The sequence below is a fragment of the Anas platyrhynchos genome, chromosome 7, assembly GCF_047663525.1.
Source record: "Anas platyrhynchos isolate ZD024472 breed Pekin duck chromosome 7, IASCAAS_PekinDuck_T2T, whole genome shotgun sequence".
Classification (NCBI taxonomy): Eukaryota; Metazoa; Chordata; class Aves; order Anseriformes; family Anatidae; genus Anas; species Anas platyrhynchos.
In genome coordinates, this window is record NC_092593.1 from 35348039 (window position 1) to 35362555 (window position 14517).

The window sequence follows — 14517 nt, forward strand, 5'->3', positions numbered from 1 at the left end:
GTTGCCTCCTTTTCATCCTCACCATTAAGTGTGCTGTACCACAGAAGTAGGAAGGCTGGAGCTGCCCGAAGTGTAATCAAGGTCTTTTGTGCATTATAAGTGGCGTTTCTGTGGTTCTGTATCCTACTTTCCTCATTTTATTAACTTTTTTTTTTTTGTAAATGGGACATTTTCACTTGCTCCTGGATTGGAAGTACAAACACCACCTAGATTTATGAATATCTGAAAAATAATATGAAGCAAGATCAGGGTCTTGCTTCACCTAGATATCATCTAGGCTGTAAATGACAGCCTAGGTCATCATATTTTTAGGGGGTTTATGTAAATCTGTACAGCTCAAAAACTTGGTACATGATTAGCCATTATAAATTAAAAACTTAATTAGCTCACTAGACACGTATAGTACTTAACAGTTCTGTTTTGGATTTTTAAGTGACTGGAATTCCAGATGGAGAGGAAAAATCTGAATGAATGTAATTGAGTCTTTCTAGATTTTAAGTATAATCCACTTTGACAGGAACACTTACATTTTGGTCTATTTAAAAGAAGAAGAAAAAAAAGGAATGAAATAAAATCAGTCCTTGATAACCGTATCAAGGTGATGTTTCAGTGATGTAAAATAAGATAAAATCAAAGCTCAGTTATGAAATATTACTGGTTTTAACTTTTTTTTTTTTTTTGAGAAATGGCTAAGGTATCTCTAGAAAGTTTTTAGCAATTCAAATATAATTATTCTTAAAGAAATGTTTACAATCAGAAAATGGAGATTAACATACCTATTTTATAATTCATTATTAACTTTCATTTCCAGTAGCAGCAGGCAGGGCTTTTCTCAGTCCCTCTTCTACATGCTGCTTTCATCTCCTTCCTTTTCAAGAAAGTTTCATTTTCCTGGGTGAATTGAATCCTTCTTGCAGACTTATTGCTGTAAACTTGACTCTTCGCGTTTTGTAATATTGTGTTTACTTTGCCATAAAGGGCTATTAATATGTAAGAGTTATAGAAAGTGTATCTGGTTGACTGCCCCTCTGCCTTTAGTGGGCCTCGCTGGGGCACTGGGTGCTGTATTATGAACATCTAGGAAGAGTCCTCTTCTACCTGTGAATAAATGACACGGCTCAGTGCTTTGCAATTTTTTATTAGGAAGATGCCGTATATTTTGTGACTTGTCATTCATGCTGTATTTCAACAGACTCCTGATAAATGGTGTTAATCTAAAACTGCCAGTTTTATGACTTTGTTTTATTCCTCTCCCTCACCATGTTGTTCAAAATTAAAACTGGTGTTTGCTTGCATATGCTTCTAAACCTCTGTGATGGTTTGATGTGGGTGCTCTGCACATGGGCACGTTCCATGTCGCTGTTATCAAGGTGCCTTCTCGAAACACAGAGCATATTTCCAGGAAATTGTTCCTACCACTTAATTCTGTATATTTTTTACATATCTGCTTAAATGCCTTCTCCCCACTGTGTTTTAATTTTTACATCTAAATGGCAGGAGAAATGAGTTCTCCAGAGCATCGGTCTTTACTTGTGCATTTAAAAATGTAGCTTTGAAGTATAAATTTAGTGGATTGTTACTATGTGATTAAAAGAGGTGCCAAATACTATGACAGTGGTGGCTGTATGGATATTTAAGATAAGCTGGTAGCCAAGGCATATCCATTGTGCTTGTAGAAGTCATCGAGCTTAGACAAATGATTGAGGTGTTATTGCAGTTTAGAGAATCTCTGTTCATGAGATAAGCAGTGTTAATTGTGCATATATTTGTTATCATGACAAAAACAAGATAAAACACTGCATTTTACCCTTGAGAGAAAGTAGTCATTTTTTAATGTTTCAACTTGGTTACATAACTTAAAAGACAAATTTAACAGCAAGTTAATATACATGTATGTATATCCATATATGAAGTTTATCTATAAAAATATATATATATTATTTCTTTGATTTGAGGAATTACACCCTAGATTTTAAACTGATGAAACTGACTTTGCACTTGAAAATATCACAAAACTGAGTTGTTATACTGCTTGGACTGCACTAAAATCCAACATAGAGTTTAGTGGTGGATATCACAGCATTTGAAGCATGTTCTTGGCCTTTGCGGTGATAATTTGTGCTCAAATTTTGATTCTACTTATAGGTATCGTTTCAACAGCAGGAGTACAGCCTGTTAACTCGTCCTGAAGAGGAAGATGCACAGATGTGTGATAGCTACAAGTCTACCGAATAACAAAAGTTCTCAAAATTAACTTGCTATTTCCCCTCCTCATAATTACCAGTGTCTGCTAGCAGCTTTCCATTTATCAGTGATGAATTTCTATACCATCCGGTTACTGGATTTTTGAGTCTGGGAGTAGTGATGTGCAGCTGGTACTGTAAAGACAAGGCTCTTTGGTCTTGTTAGAGCCCACCTGGAGTACTGGGGGCCTGGGGCCCTGAACAGAACAAGGGCATGGCCCTGTTAGAGAAGGTCCAGAGGAGGGCCACGAGAGCTGACTGGAGCACCTCTCTTGTGAAGATAGGCTGAGGGAGTTGGGGTTGTTCAGCCTGGGGAAGAGAAGGCTCCAAGGACACCTTATAGTGACCTAAATGCAGCCTACAGGAAAGCTGGGGAGGGACTCTGTCAGGGAGCGTAGTTGGCAGGACAAGTGGCAATAGTTTCAAACTAAAAGAGGCTAGGTTTAGATCAGATATAAGGAAGAAATTCTTTACTGAGGGGGTGGTGAAGCACTGGCCCAGGGTGCCCAGAGCAGCTGTGGCTGCCCAATTCCTGGCAGTGCCCAAGGCCAGGCTGGATGGGGCTTTGGGCTGCTGGTGGGAGGTGTCCCTGCCCATGGCAGGGGGTTGGAACGGTGTGGGCTTTAAGGTCCCTTCCAACCCAAACCATTCTGTGATTTGAAGGCAAAAAGTGATATTAAAGAATGGTCCTCTGTGTGGGTAAAATAAATAAATGAAAACAAAATACCATTTTGACTTTGGGTGTAAAGTGCAGATTTTTCTAATGCAGCGAACTGTCAGTTTAAATAAATTTGATCAACATATTGCAGTGGAATAGTCACAAAGCAGGCAAATCAATAGATGTAAATGTCATAAACAAGGTTGTTCATCACCCTAAGCAAAGGAAAGATTTGGTTTCATGTGAATGAATCTATTGTGTGCTAGAGACAGGAATGCACTGCCAGAACGTAAAACCAGACAGACAAAACAACTAGTAAATGAGAGTTTGGGGGTATAGTTTAGGGTGATATTTGTATTAAAGTTCAGGGTAAAAATGCTTGTCTGATGCAAAGCAAACTAGGGAAGAAGCATAGGAAACCTTTTGTATTTTGTTGTTTGTAAATTTGTTCAAATTTTCTTTATCAGGAGAGAGAAAAAAAAAAAAAAAAAAAGGAAAAAGAAAACCCTGAAAAGCAAATACCATCCTTTTGAGAGGAAGCTATGTAACGCTGCAGATCTGAGTTTGTACTAGGCAGTTAGACCAGTCTTGAAAGGTTTTAAGGCTGTGGACATTTTAAATAAGACAGTGGCAAATTATTTGAAGACAAGATCTCACCTTAGTGTCATGCAATAGCAATCAAATGACAACTAACCCGAAGTTTCACCGTATTGAATGCAGACAGTAACAAACAGCTCATGAAAATTGTATGGTAAATGTAGGACTGCTTCCTAGTGAGAGAGCTGTAATGAGAGAGCTGAGCAGAGTTCGAGGTGTGGCAGTGAATCACTTCTCCTTTTATTCCAGGCAGTTGAAGGAGAAGCTCCTTGGGTATAAATTTCTTAAATGAAAAGTAAGAGTACCATTTGGCAAAGAACTTGCTCCAGTTCATCAGAGCAACAGCAAGAAATAGTAGGATGTGCCCTCAATGTCAAAAGATTTCATAAAGCTCAGATGGCCAGCTAGGACCATTTGAAAGACCAAGTACCAGTGAGCAGAAAAAGAAACCAATAGCGGGGAGAGTAAAGGTTCACTGGAATCCATGGTGACTTCACGAATATGCACAATTCAGTGATTCACAGCTTTACTATAGGTAAAGCAGTTCTGTGAGGGTAGGGGTGCCATCCATCCTCCTTTGTTGATGCTAGCTATGCTCTCGGTCACAACATGAGGAACGGGGATATAGAATTAGTGGAGGCCGGCATTCTGTTCTGTCTGTAATTCCATCTTTCTTCTCTTGTAACTGCTTTGAAACTTCTGCTTAGCTATTGGCTAACCAAATAATCGTGAGATCTCTTTGAGAAGTGTTCTGGTTCTGTAGTAATGTACTTTTAAGAGGAACCACCTAAGCTTGCCATAAAACTATGTTGAGAAAATATCTTCATTTTAAAGGGCTGACTGAGCGCTAGAGAGTATTTTCAATTTAGAGAAATCATTAAATGTGAAGGTGGAATTCAAAACCTCCTCATTTTTATTACAGCTGCCAGTTCTTTCAGTGACATCGGGAGGCCATGTATTATCTCTGTCTTTATCCATCTGCAAGATGAAATGATGATAATCCCATAGGGGTACTTACAAACTTTAGTTAATGCCAGTGGGTACTTCTGCATTATTTGTTAAAAGACATAATAAATGCTAAGTAACGTTATAAGAGAAGAATCAGCTTCACCGTTGTTTACAAGCAACTACCTTCTTTTGTTACACCAATTTTAACTCCAGCATTGCTTTGGCTTAAAAATAAATAAATAAATAAATAAATAAAGCATTCAGCTTATTACTTTGCACTCCTTTCTTATTTTTTTCCCCAGTGCAGAGGGCATTGGGGTACCTTGTGAAATTCTACAGAAGGAAATCCAGAGGTTGTATAATGTGTTTTAGTTTAAAGTTGCTTTGTAATCTTATTTTTCCTTCCGCCTATTTGCTATGTACAATTGTTTGATTGTGTATATGTATTACAAATGAAAAGACTACAGAATACATTGTTTCCCACTGGTTTGATGCCAGTAACATTTGAAAGGTTAATACCTACTAAACGACATTAGTAGGATGCTGAAATCATTCAGGTTTCAGTAGCAGCATGGCGAGGTTTTGCTGCTTGAAAAAAAAAAAAAAAAGAAATCTTATACTGGTAGCTTCAGTGATATTTTCCTTCAGAAGGACAATAAAGTAAGAGAAATATTTTCACTTGGCTTCTATGGTAATTGTGCTTTTCTGAATAGGCACAATCTTGCTGTTTCTGTTCATAACAGAGTTTTTGAGGTATTGCTGGTATCGATAGTTCTCGTGCTTTCTTCAGTAAGACAGTCCAGTGATAAACTAGGAATAATTTCTGGAAGGCTAAGCATATGTGGTTAAAGTTTAAAAACAAACAAACAAACAAACAAAAAAAAAAAAAACACAAAAAAAAACTGGGGAAAAAAAAAGCACTGAATTGTGGACAGCAAGGTAAACATTTCAAAATGCAGCTAGCAGAGAGGTAGATTTCTGGATGAAATAGAAAAGGGAGATTAAGTTTGCACAGCAATTTGTTCAGTGGAATTATGAAAATATATATAAGCAGCTCAAGAACCAAATTACTAGCTGCACACTCAGTGCCATAATTGAAGTGAGGAACGAGGACAGAGGTTTGGAAGACCGAACTGGGACTTCTGTCCATAAATGAGCTGCAGTGCTCAGTCTCCCATTACTCCCAGCTGACAAAGATATTTCCTCTTCAGTTCCTTTCCAGTTTATCAAGGCATGTAAGTAATTCCACATGCAATTTTCTCTCCTAGTTAAAATAATGCTTTAGGCTTTCAGTTTTCAAGGTAATTGCTAATTAGTCATTTGATTTTTCATCTCTGTCCCCCCAACCATAACAGGACTATTTTTCAGTTCAGATAATGAAATTTGTGTTTCCATGTTTTACATCAATATTGTTGAATGGTGTTTACTCCTTCTTCGAAAAGTAGTTTTTCTCAGGAGTGACCTAAATGCTGTTCTGCAACAGTGTTTTAGATGTTTTTAGTTTTAAAAGCTGTTCATCTTTAAACATGCTCATAAGAATTCAGTAAGTCCTTTTTGTCTGCATGCCATCAGTGATCCAGTTTAAAGTGCACATATATGCAAATGCATTTATATTCATGCACTTTCCAAGGGATCAGCTTTGCTTGAGTCTTCTTACATAACTTTTCCATTAAAACATACCAGATTTTGGAAAAGCACAGAAAACTGTAGCTGAAAATGTGTTTCTGAGCAGGATTTTTTAGCACTGTGCTGTAATGGCTATTCCAGAATATAGAAGTTCTCATGCCTTGCTCCAGTCCTCAGTCATTATCTTTTGAGATTTCACAGCTTGTTCTTTTTCAGTACTCCTAGCTATTTCTTTTGAAACAAAGTTCTGTGAAATACATAAATACAAACAGGGATGCTCAGTTTGCTCTCTTGTATAGCTGATTCTTTGACAATATAGTGAAATTCAAGTGTTTTGGAAAAGCGGTATGCAAGAAATGTTCGTGAATTTGTTTACGTAAGCATCCAAAACATCAAATAGTTTAACTGTCATTGGCAAATACTAGTGTTATTTGTATGGACTTGTCCTGTGAGGGATTTAAGTAATCTGAACAGCTATGCAAGGTCCATGAAATTGGCAATGAATACATTTGCTGTTGGGGGGAGGTGAGAGTAGCATGAAGTTTGGTGCAACAGCTGGACACAGGGTGCAGTCTTATGTTGTGGGTTCTGTTTTTATTATTTCCACAGCTGAATCCTAGATTTAGTTTGCTGTGGCAGCACTTTGTGAAGTGCTTAGATGCCATAGAGGTTCATGTTATCTTCTGGGGTTTTGCTGTGGTTTCTTGTTTTGATGGAAAAATGTGTGGTAATGTCTTACCTAAAGACCTTAAAAATTTGTTAATATATTTAAAGTGCAATTCATTTTCCCTCTTCACCTGCACAAATATACTTGAAAAATTGGACTCAAAGTCATATTTGGTACACTGTGAATCCCTATTGCTGAATTCTAGAAACCTTGGCATCAAAGCTTAAATTTCTGAAAGGGCTGAGGTGCTGTGCAGCTCTCATGGTTCTGCTGCTCCAGCATTTAACACTCTAGTCACTGGGCCCAAAGACATAGACCGAAAGAAAAATATAAAACTTTCTTTGAAAATATGGCATGTATGGGTACCTACTTCCCCCCCACACACCTTTCTGCCCTTTGTATCGAGTAGTTGAATTATGGGGTCGGTCACTGAATCTGCTCTTAGTAATTGTCCAAATTTTCACTGGGTACATCACAGAATGATCTGTATTTGTTTCTCTCCTCTGTTTCTGGGGACTCAGCACAGAATGGTGCCCTACCTATAGAGGGAGCTGCTTTATGAAGTGGTCTTTGGATCATGGTCCAACTCTCATATGCTTCATGAAGGACAAGAGAAGGCATTTTTTCTTCCCCACATATTAAAGATTCCTCACAGGGCTTTTCTGTGCAGAGCTGACCAAACTGTGATTATTGGAACTGTGAATTACATTTGCAGTATGTCTCAGCTACGTGGAAGCTAACTGGAGCAGGGGTGGAGCTGTGTCTTCAGGGTCCCAAGCAGCCAGCACAATTCTGTGTTTTAGTTGCAATGCGAGTTTGAGTCTAAACTTGCTGACCTGTCAAGATTTTAAAAAATTACACACATTTCGAAGTCCCAACTGCGTTAAAAGATACAGAACACTCTTAGTAAGGAAAATGGAAGAAATTTAAGCCTCGCTAGCTTGGAAATTCCATTATGGAAGAATATATATCTTGGTAATTCTCATCACTTCTGCTAAATTGCTCTAGGATGGATCACTTGTCCAAAATCCTGAAATAAGATCCATAGTAACCGTAACAGTGTGCAAAATCTGGATGTTTTTCCTTAACACATATTGTAATGAACTACCTAAGCATACCTGCTGTATGAGGCGGGGATAAGGAGATTAATTTGTCATAAATATGATTTGGGTTTCTGTGCTTTTCTGTCGGTTTCATATCTGTGCTGTTTAACTTTGTATCACATTCTTGTCAGAATGCTGAGACTCTGCAGAATGTGATTGGAAGGTACAAAATAGATAAGCTTTATCATGTTACATTTATTTTGCTTAAAAAATAATATAATCTACTTCTTGAGGTACTCGCTCTGATTCTGATTTAGTAAGAGTGACAAAATAGATATTGCCAACTGCTTCTCTATTTTGAAAACTGTCACAATCACTTAATAAAGCTTTACCCATCTGTATAAATACAACTTAATGCTGTCCTTGAGGCTAAGCAATTAATGATTCTGAATGCATTACCATTAATGAGAAATCCAGTGACTTCCGTATTAAGGATCCATGTTCAGTATTGCAAATTTTTAAAGTCTTTGTGAAGTGAGTGACAGATTTCTTTTTAAACACGCTTTTGCAAGTCGTAATTTCAGAAGTATATAATTTATTAATAAATTGTGTATGAGAAAATGAATTGTTAGAAGCTTGCAAGGCAGTGACTTTTTTCAATATGACTTTTAGCACTAGGAGGAGATGATCGTGGGAACTAGACGGTAAAAGATAAGAAAGCAAATGTATACGCTATATATTACACAGTGGTCTGTAGGCCTAAAATTTCCACAGGTTTCTTCCTCTCCTTGCAGGAGAGGTGAAACAAAGGTCTGCAGATGAGAGAATTTGTAAAAACACGGATTTGAAGTCCCACGGGTAAATAGGTTTATATAACGTTGTTGTCTTTGCCTTTTTATGACATGGTTATAACAGTTTTTAGGATGTACTTCTCATTTCCCTAAGTGAATAATTTCTGTTATTGATCATATTGATCTTGCATGCTTAAAACAAACAAAATATAATTTAAAAAAAAAAAAAGTGAATTTAAAGACTTACAAACCCATCTGTCACGTCATAGTTCAGAGCTATTGGGGAAAGGGTGATTAGCAACATGGTAGGATAGAAATAATAAATTGTAGCAAGCCTCGTGAGCTTCTAGTGAAAGGACTGTAGCAGAGGAAACATCTAGTATGCACTGTGAGGTCTGTGCAACAGCAAAAAAAAAAAAAAAAAAAAAAAAAAAGCTGTTCTATCCATTTGGAGATTACCTTAAGATATACCTAATGAGTCTTTCTGTGTCTGCCTTTCCTTTCAGTGGCATTTATTACAATATAATTGTGAACATGTGATCGATGCAATAAATATAGCCTTAAAAATTGTAGATGGTTAACGTGAATTTGATGTTGTTTGAAAACATAAATAAATAAATAAATCTGCTAGTAATGAAACAAACAGCTTCTCTAGACTGCGTGTGCAGCAATCAGCTCTTTCAAGGATGATGCCTACATAGGAGTGACCATGTTCAGTGTCATAATATACTATAATTTCTCTAAACTGTACATATCCATCCACGCCAGGACTGAGTCTAAAGTTTTGGAGGCTTACTCGTGCTTCAAGTCAAAAACCTTGACAGTCTCATATCCCTTCCACCAGAACTGTTTGAAGAGCTGTTGTATGTTCTTCCATGCATGGTGGACAGCAGCACTGAATGCACTCCACGGCTTCTAAAAACAAAACACTGGCAAAGCTCTGCAAGCTCTCCATCCATTTCATGTCTGAAGGTGGTGGAAAAGACCAAAATCTTGTTCAGATCCTCTATAGATGATCAGTTGCCTGGTGGGATATCAAACACTGACCCCTTTGTATTCAAGTGAGCAAGATGTTTGCCATCTGTTTCTTTCGGATGTAGAAGGAAGTGACTGTGTCTTTGTGAGGGAACATGGAGGAAGCTGCTTCGCTGGCTCTAAGCATCCGACATCTGTAAGTTCTCATACAGCAGAAAAAAATATGCTGACACGACTGAAATATTTCACCATGTTTCTCTAGACACTGGAGCTGGTGGATTTGAGGGAAAAGGAGGCTCCATAGCAGCCTGTTAGGATTGTACTCTCATAAAGAACAAAATAAGAGTATTGATTTTTCTTGCAGAATGTAGGAAGTTTGGGAAGGAGGGAATTTTCCTGGTTTTAAAATTACATCTTTCATTTGTAGCGTGTCAACTTCAGTTTGTTCCATGAGTAATGTCATCCACAAGTAAACCCTCAGCCTATGATAAAAATTACTGAATTACAAATGCATTTGCTAAAAATGCAATATTTTGTAAATTATTTGTCTTGTTTAATGCTTTAAAATCTAGATCTACTTTGTGGAAAAAAAGATTTTGTATTTGTGTTTTTTCTTAATAATATTGTGCAATTTGCAGCTGGTCTGAGGATTTATTGGTGTTTGCACTGAAACTTGAACAAGTTTCCTTCAGAGTGCTACACTAAGTATTTTAATAGTGGGATTTATTTCTTGTTGCTGTGAAACAACACTTAGTGCTGATCTTGCCTGAGTAGTTTTTGCTACCAGCTGTCTTGGTGATATCCACCTGTCACCTGTTAGTCATCTGTATTTTCTTTTTGAGAAGCCTTTCCTATTGAAAAGAGGAGGTTATTTTTAGGAAATGGGGGTGGGAGGGTAGGGGTGGTAAAAAGCCTGAACTTCTCAGAAATTGGTGTGAAATGCATGGGTTTCACATACGTTTTCTGGTTCCTAGCCTCTTGGTGTCGATATTCATAGCAAAACACTGTCCTCAGACTTTCTGTGAACACTCCTCTAGCCCCAGCGGACGTGCTGTATGCACAATGCTTTACCTGTGCTCTGAAAGATTTCTTGCTGTGCAGGAAAAAAAGGATCATCACAAAGGTACCAGGCCTATATTGGCTGAGAGATGAAAAAATGGTGCATGCGTGGTTCTTGCACTGCCCTGCTGGTTTCAGGATCTCAGAGCGAACAGGAGGCTTGAGGAGCATTTTTAGCCTTCAGATTCAGGCGTTACTCTTCTTGCCTTTCACACAAGGAGGGTGAGCCCCTAAAAGAGGGTTCTCGTTCCCCGCTGTTTTTTTACTTGCCACACCACGTCTGCCTATTTTCCATCATTATGCCACATGTCATACTGGGATATTTGAACAGTGTTGTGGTCTAACTGAGCACAAGAATTTTCTGGCTGTTACGTTCCAAGCTTTCTCATCTTACCTTCAGAAATAACTTCATAAGCCTATGGTTCATTGGGAGTCAATGAATCAGACATTCCTGTGTGCTGCAGCCCTTTCAAAAAAAGGATTTAAAGCATTTTGTGCTTCATTCTTTAAGAAATATTATCCAATATGTTTGAAAGGGCTGGGGTCTGAGAAAAGAATCCAAATCCTCAGTTTTTCCTAAGCTAAATTTGGCTAAATTTGCAATCTGTGTGTGTTTGAGAGGGAAGGGGCAGGTTTGACTTATTTATATTTTTAAAGGAGGCGGGTGGGTACAAGTTGGGGGTATTCAGAGAGGTCTTAATTTAAAAAAAAAGGTGTCATGAAAAATAACTATACAATAAACTGGTTCAGCCCAGATAGTCGTTATAATCTATATCATTTGAAGGCTGAGAGGTGGGGGGAACCCAAATAAATCCCAAGGAATGCCCAGTTATTGTGTGGGAATGACACAAGTTACGTGGGTAGTTTTTTCAGCCCTTTCCTAAGTAACCTCTCTCTTGGCTTGTCTGAGACAGGTCTAAGTTTAGAAAACATAGCAAAGCACACAGCATTTCAGAAGGAGCCCACAGGCATGTGCTGATGTCTGTGTGGAAGCCTCGGTGCGGTTGCAGCAGCCAGGGCGGATCAGTTTTCTGTTCGGTGCTGGAAGTCTGCCACTGCCTCCCTTTGTTCTGCTTCCTCTGCTGCACGAAGCTTAGAAGACAGCAACCGCCATTATCATTAGTGATAAAAACTAATTACGGAGGTGATGATTTCAGCTTCAAACCTCACCACCTTTGCACCCACCAGACTGCATACCTGCAAACACCTCAGTCACCAAAACCACTTCCTTGCAACCCTTGCCATTTTGCAGTTTCTTCCTCCCTGTGAGAAGCTCCTCACTATGAAAAGTAAGGGTTTAATGCCAGTGAAGACAAAGGGAAAAGGAGATGAAGGCATTCATTTTCCTCTGTTACTGTTTTGGTTTGCTGTGGCAGCTTTAATACTCAACTTGCCATGCCACATGATTGCTGTTCAGACTGACAACACGTCCGTGCTGCCCAGAATGTTTGGCTGTTATTTATATTTTTATTACTGTTAGCTTAATGAAAATATTTTCTAAGCCTGTTCTCTCTCCTTTCTGTCTCTCTCTCATTTCTTTCTGCCCCCATATAGATAACCTGAAGTAACCTGAAATTTCCCTAATTTGTAGCTCTTCATATTTTGGTAATTAATCATTTTGTGCAATCACGTGCAAGTTTGTTTTTCCAAGAAGGGTTTGGTTTCTGGACAAAGCTGAAGAAAACTCCTCGTAGTAAGGTGGAGAAACATTCTTTACATAGGTGTGTCTTCCTATGTGATGAGTAATGAAGTATTTTGGTCCACGTGCCCATTCCCTGGTGCCTCTGATTGCTACAGCTGTTTTACCCTTTCTTAAACAAAAGGTCTCGCAGGAAGGGCTCCCCCATCTGCAAAGGATCCCACTGTCATGGGATTTTCTGACCTGTGTTCCTATTGGCTTCCTTGTAAGCTCTTAGCAGAGTGCTTTGCAACTGAGTTTCTTCCAGCAGCTTTGTGCATTGCACATTGTGAGAAGCAAAATGATGCTTTACCAGAAAAACTGTCTAATCAGAGAGCAGCTTGCTTGCTCTTACTAGTTTCATTTGTCTGTTGGAATATTGTGAGTAAAGGTGTCACAGATACATCTAACCATAACTGTTCTCTTCTCCTGATAAAAACTTGCCAACGCTGTTTACAACAGTCGGATGTCACCCTCTTGCCCCTTAATAGTGTTCATAGTTCCAATTTGTATTAAAAAAGTACTTTAAAGGTGTTCTCTAGAACCATGGGCCAGCCAACAGCCTGGCTGTGTGCATACATACATGCCTGCTCAGATGTGTACAGCTACAGCTTGAAAACCAGAAATTTGTATGGTCTTAACTTCATCACTTGTTGATTCATTTAAAACCAAATCTGTTGTCATTTTCACTTGATCATGTTCGATGATGTTGATGGCAACCCTTGAAGCCCTACTTGGTGGCCTTCCCTGCAAGGAGAACTCATCGTGCTTGGGAAACTTTGGGTGAAACTCTCACGGGTTACTGGAGCTGCCAGTTGTGTTCCCCAAGAACAACAATGTCGATTGACATCCAGATAGCTTCTTGGCATTACTTCCGGATAACTAGATGGGAACTACACTTTCTTATTTAACCCTATTCTCCCTTCTTAAGTGCTGAGTAAAATTTGTAAAACAAAAACTAACTGCTAAATGTTCTCCCAAAAGCAAATGTTGCTTTGTTCATTCCTTCATTCCTACAGTACTGCATGGAAAAGAAGTCCTACCAAAACCACAGATATTAGATAATAAAATGCAGAGTTTTTGTAGCAGTAATTGCCCGCATGTCCTAATCTGAAAAATATGAGCTACCTACATATTGGGAAATCAGGATAGAATTGCTTTAATTAGTATTGGATGTGATGATTTGAAAGATAAGGCAAACACCGCAAAAAGTGTTTGAGTTGCATCAGGTATCTTAAATAAATAATAATAAAAAAAATCTGTCATCATTGTCTTGCTGCTAGTCTTTGAAATGCCGGTGTAACTTTGTCTTCATTCAAAGCAGTACTAATGTTCTAGCTTACATCAGAGAGAATCTGATACCAAGTGCTTTGATTTATTTTTTTCTCTTTCTTTGACCGATTCCTTTATAGCAGGACAGAGTAAGGGCAGAGGTGCAGCTTTTGACTGGATGATCTGAGCAGAATGGAAAGAAGTGCAGAGAATATCTTTGTAGTTGAAAAAGAAAAATCAATATTACAAAATGGGATGGTTTGGAATATTGATTTTTTCTTTTTTGACTGGAAAATATTGGTCAAGAATAAAATTCTACTAATGTGTTATGACTAATCTAAGGGTTTATCAGTGCTTTTTATGAAAAGGAAATATGTAATTTACTGCAAATTCTGTTATGCCCCAAACACGTGTAGCTGATATTTACACTTGACTTTTCCAATTTTGATCTGATCAACATACCTGTAAGGACACAGCCTGAGGCAATCAGAACAAGGAAGTAGTTACACTGATAGAAAGCAACTTTTTAGTATTGAATCCCTAGGTGAAGAGGAGACTTATGTTGTGATCTTTTTGAACGTCAAACTCACATGAAGATGAAAGCATAGCTTGAAATAATCTGACAGCGTAAATGACACACAATGGGGCAGTGCAAATGTGGACCGAATAATTTAGGGAGTTCTGGACTCAACAGCCATTTTAATACTTTCTTTCCAACCTATTTGTGTGTAGTATTTGTCTTTGGGTACACATATAAAACCACCTGCTCCATCTCTGGAATGTCAGTGAGAACTGCACAAAAAGCTTTGAAATATCTTCTTGTATTAAGTACCACTCGGCATTCAAACATATATCTTCTCCATTCTGTAGTTTATTCCTCAGCGAAGCATGTCTTTTTTTTTTAATTTTTTTTTTATTTCTCTGCATTATTTCAGAATCTTTAAAATCATTTGTATTGTC

At 38.1% G+C, this 14517-nt stretch overlaps 1 protein-coding gene across 5 annotated transcripts in view; it reads left to right on the forward strand.

Moving 5' to 3' along the window:
- GULP1 (GULP PTB domain containing engulfment adaptor 1) overlaps window positions 1–14517 on the forward strand; it is a 148951-nt gene that overhangs the window by 59437 nt on the left and 74997 nt on the right. The gene's annotated exons all lie outside the window — the stretch shown is intronic.